This window comes from Carcharodon carcharias, chromosome 9 (genome assembly GCF_017639515.1).
Source record: "Carcharodon carcharias isolate sCarCar2 chromosome 9, sCarCar2.pri, whole genome shotgun sequence".
Taxonomy (NCBI): Eukaryota; Metazoa; Chordata; class Chondrichthyes; order Lamniformes; family Lamnidae; genus Carcharodon; species Carcharodon carcharias.
The window spans coordinates 54,951,540-54,956,832 of NC_054475.1; positions in this window are offsets into that span (position 1 = coordinate 54,951,540).

Consider the following 5,293-nt stretch of genomic DNA (forward strand, 5'->3'; position numbering starts at 1 on the left):
TGACCTCTCTGTCTCAATCTCTGGTGATAGACTGTCCACCAATATCCATTACAAACCCACCGACACCCACAGCTATCTCGACTACAGCTCCTCACACCCCACTTCCTGTAAGGACTCCATCCCATTCTCTCAGTTCCTTCGCCTCCGTCGCATCTGTTCCGATGATGCTACATTCAAAAACAGTTCCTCTGACATGTCCTCCTTCTTCCTTAACCGAGGTTTTCCACCCACGGTCGTTGACAGGGCCCTCAACCGTGTCCGGCCCATCTCCCGCGCATCCGCCCTCACTCCTTCTCCTCCCTCCCAGAAACATGATAGGGTCCCCCTTGTCCTCACTTATCACCCCACCAGCCTCCGCATTCAAAGGATCATCCTCCGCCATTTCCGCCAACTCCAGCATGATGCCACTACCAAACACATCTTCCCTTCACCCCCCTTATCGGCATTCCGTAGGGATCGCTCCCTCCGGGACACCCTGGTCCACTCCTCCATCACCCCCTACTCCTCAACCCCCTCCTATGGCACAACCCCTTGCCCACGCAAAAGATGCAACACCTGCCCCTTCACTTCCTCTCTCCTCACCGTCCAAGGACCCAAACACTCCTTTCAAGTGAAGCAGCATTTCACTTGCATTTCCCCCAACTTAGTCTACTGCATTCGTTGCTCCCAATGTGGTCTCCTCTACATTGGAGAGACCAAACGTAAACTGGGCGACCGCTTTTCAGAACACCTGCGGTCTGTCCGCAAGAATGACCCAAACCTCCCTGTCGCTTGCCATTTTAACACTCCACCCTGCTCTCTTGCCCACATGTCTGTCCTTGGCTTGCTGCATTGTTCCAGTGAAGCCCAACGCAAACTGGAGGAACAACACCTCATCTTCCGACTAGGGACTTTACAGCCTTCCGGACTGAATATTGAATTCAACAACTTTAGGTCGTGAGTCCCCTCCCCCATCCCCACCCCCTTTCTGTTTCCCCCTTCTTTTTTTTTTCCCAATAAATTATAAAGATTTTCCTTTTCCCACCTATTTCCATTATATAAAATAAAAAAAAAAAAAAAAAAAAAAAAAAAAATAAAAAAAAAAAAAAAAAAAAAAAAAAAAAAAAAAAAAAATAAAAAATATAAAAAAAAAAAAACCCACTAGAGCTATACCTTGAGTGCCCTACCATCCATTCTTAATTAGCACATTCGTTTAGATAATATCACCAACTTTAACTTTAACACTTATGTGTTCTATTGTAGTATTGTTGTTGACATCTTTTGATGATCTGCTTCTATCACTGCTTGTTTGTCGCTACAACCACACCAACCCCCTCCACCTCTCTGTCTCTCTATCTCTCCGCCCCCCACACACACACCTTAAACCAGCTTATATTTCAGCTCTTTCCTGGACTCGAACTCAAGTTCTGTCGAAGGGTCATGAGGACTCGAAACGTCAACTCTTTTCTTCTCCGCCGATGCTGCCAGACCTGCTGAGTTTTTCCAGGTAATTCTGTTTTTGATCTACAGCAGCAGCCCGGCACCAGGAAATCTACACCTGCCAATCCCACAACAACAACAACAACAAAGTGGAAGCAGGGTAACTTTTCCTCATCCCCAAAGGTGCCGACCATTATTTGTCTATTCCTGAGTTCTTGGAAACCTCCCAGTCATCACTGCCCCATTCTCACTCCGAAAGGAGAAATGTTCCCATAGAAGAGCCACCATTCCAAAGTTGTGGTGAAACTGCGGAAAAGCAGTTTTGAAAAATACTTATTGCTGACAAGTATATATTGTGTTCAGTGTGTATACAGTGCCACACAACAGGCTTGTGAGAAACGTTATTGTTCATGAAATAAAAGTAGCAGCATGGATACAAAATAGGAAGCACAGAGCAATGGTCAATGGATATTTTTCAGGCTGGAGGAAGGTTTGTAGTGGAGTTCCTCAGGTGCTGGTATTGGGACACTTGCTTTTCCTGATATATATTAATGATGTAGATCTTGGTGTGTAGGGGACAATTTCAAAGTTTGCTGATGATACGGAGCTTGGGAGTGTTGTGAACTACAAGGACAGTGTAGAACTTCAAAAGGACATAGACAAGTTGGTGGAGTGGGAAGATAGGAGGTTCAATGCAGAGAAGTGTGAGGTGATGCATTTTGATAGGAAGAACATGGACAGACAATATAATAAGGGGTGAAATTTTGAAGGGGGTGCAGGAGCAGAAAGGCCTGGGTGTATATGTGCATAGATCATTGAAGGTGGCAGGATAGGTGGAGAGAGCAGTTAATAAAGCATACAGTATCCTGGGCTTTATTAATAGGGGCATAGAGTACAAGAGTAAGGAGGTTATGCTAAATTTATTTAAGACACTCGTTAGACTGCAGCTGGAATATGTGTACAGTTCTGTTTTGCTTGGAGAGAAGGCAGCTAAGAGGAAACTTGATAGAGATGTTCAAAATCATGAGGGGGCTGGATAGGATAGATAGGGAGAAGCTGTTCCAGGATCAAGAACAAGAGTTCATAGATCTAAAGTGATTTGCAAAAGAAACAAATGTGATGTGAGAAAGACCTTTTTCACACGACGAGTGGTTTGGGTCTGGAATGTACTGCCAGGAAGTGTGGTGGAGTTAGGTTCAATCGAGGCATTAGATGATTATTTCGATTCAAATAATGTGCAGCGATACGGGGAAAAGGCAGGGAAATAGCACTATGTCATAATGCTCATTTGGAGAGTTGGTGCAGACACGATGAGCTGAATGGCCTCCTCCCATGCTGTTAAAATTCTGTGATGTAATGCTCCTGGAGAAAACACTTCCACTCCCGTCTCAAAAGCAGCTACTAAATCCACCCACGTGGCCATCAGAAAGCTTTTATGTCCTGCTTAAATGGGAAATGAAAGGCTGGTTAGCTCAGTTGGCTAGGTGACTAGCATGTGGATCAGATTAGCACCAATACACGGGGAATGATCCATGTTTCAGCTGAGATAGACTTGGGGCCTGGCCCCTCACTTAACTGTAGTAAAATTATGGCACATAGCTGTAGTTTCAGCTAATAATTGTTAAGGGCCAGTCTTTGGTCAGAGAACTCACGAAGAAGATGGAGGATGTGCAGAATTTATGGAAGATCATGAAGAATCTGGTGACTTGGAGGTAACTAACCACTTCATTGATGTCAATAGGAATATTGGGAAGAAGCTACTTCAGATATCTGTGCCAGTAATGATTGAGTGGGTAGGACTCTTGCCTTGAATCGGAAGGTTATGGGTTGCAGTCCAACTCAAGAGACTTCAGTACAAAAAAAATCTAGGTACTGAAGAAGTACTGTGCTGTCAGAGGTATTCACTTTCAGATGAGATATTAAATCAAGGCCCTGCCTGTTTTCTCACATGGGCATAAAAGATTCCACCTATTTAGAAGAGTAGAGGTATCCTGACCAATATATACCCTTAAAAATCATCACTAAAAGCTTGTCAGGTCATTTTCATGTTCTTGGGAGCTTACTGTGCATAAATTTGGCTACTGTGTTTCCTATTTTACAACAGTGACTTACACTTTAAAAATGCTTTGGGACATTTTGAGGTCGTGAAAGGTGCTGTGCATAAATTAAGTCTTTCTTTCTTAATATCCCTAACAAAATCTATAAGTTGCCACAGCTACCAGATACATAAAAACAGAAATTGTTGGAAATACTCAGGTCAAACAACATCTGGAAAGAAAGTTAATGTTTAAACATTAATTCTGTTTCTCTCCACAAATGCTTCCATACCTGCTGAGTATTACCAACATTGTGTGTCTTTATTTCAGATTTCCAACATTTGGAATATTTTGCTTTTGCATTAGCGGCACTTGTTAAAGATACATAGGAAGTGTCTCATAAGATGACGAAACCTACCCATTAACACTTAACTCCTCATTATGTCAAACAGAATGGCACCAAACTGCTTCCCTGCTGAGTTTGTTCTTCTATCACACAACCTGATAGACTAAGCTGCCACACCATCCCTTGCAAACTCAATCATTTTAGATGTAGAATAGTTAAAGCATGTGGCAAATGACCACACCTGAGGATTTAGAAACACCCTTCTGTGTAGCTGCAGTGCAGTTGAAGATGCCATACATTTACTGAATAGCTGCTCATTTCATGCTAGTTTATCAGGGTTTTCCAGACACTACAATGCTGACCCAAAGGCTGTTGAAGGGCTAAATCATGTTATCAGGCCGAGCTAAACTTCTTGACACTGCTGTTATTTTGGACTATAGTTTGTTTCACTATATGTTTTTCTCCCTAAGTGTATCACGTGCATTCAGGTCCAGAATTTGCTGCCAAAATAATGGCAAGCTTCATGATGTTATTGATGTGTAAAGCATCCAGCAACTTTTGGCAAGGGAGAGATAGCCCATGAATTGTGAATGGCCAGAAGTTGCTGGACTATTTGTTCTGCTCCACCATCAAACACACAACCTTCTATAGAATTTCAAGAAATTACTGCACATTAATTAGTTATTGATTTGTAGATGTTAGAAAATTTTAAACATTAAAGCTTGAATTTTCTTCCTTTGACTTTTGCTCTTTTAATCCATCTTTCTTTTCCTCGATTTCTTATTCTTTTTAATCATTCATGGGATGTGGGTGTCGCTGGCTAGGCCAGCATTTATTGCCCATCCCTAATTGACCTTGTGCAGAAGGCATTCTGTGGTTCTGGAGTTACATTCAGGTGAGGACGGCAGATTTCCTTATCTAAAGAGCATTAGTGAACCAGATGGGTTTTTAACCACAATCAACAGTCATTATTAGACTTTTAATTCCAAATATTTATTAAATTCAAATTCCACCATCTGCTTTGGTGGGATTTGAACCCGGATCCTCAGAGCATTATCCTGGGTTTCTGGAATACCAGTCATGACAATACCACTACACCACCACCTCCCCATGATTTTACTGTAACTCAATTTCCTTCTCCATAGTTTCTGTTTATATTGTTTAATCTTATTGTTAAGAAGATACTCTGAGTCCTATTGTTCACCAAGGCCCCAGATGCCTTGTTGCCTTTGCCACACTGGAGCATTCTCCATGAATCCTTCCATCGCCTTTTTTCCCACCTTCTGAAAACCCATTTCTTTGATCACCTTTCAACCTCATTTCATCCCCACCCAAAAGACTGTGTTTGGATTTTCATTGAATTGGCTGAAGACAGGAGGCCTTTAAAAATGGCAGGTGGAACTTGATCCTGGGATTCCTACACCCATTGCCATTTCTGGCAATGTTCACTGATACAAAATAAAGGTGCGGTTAAGGAGTCTGCACGCTTCAC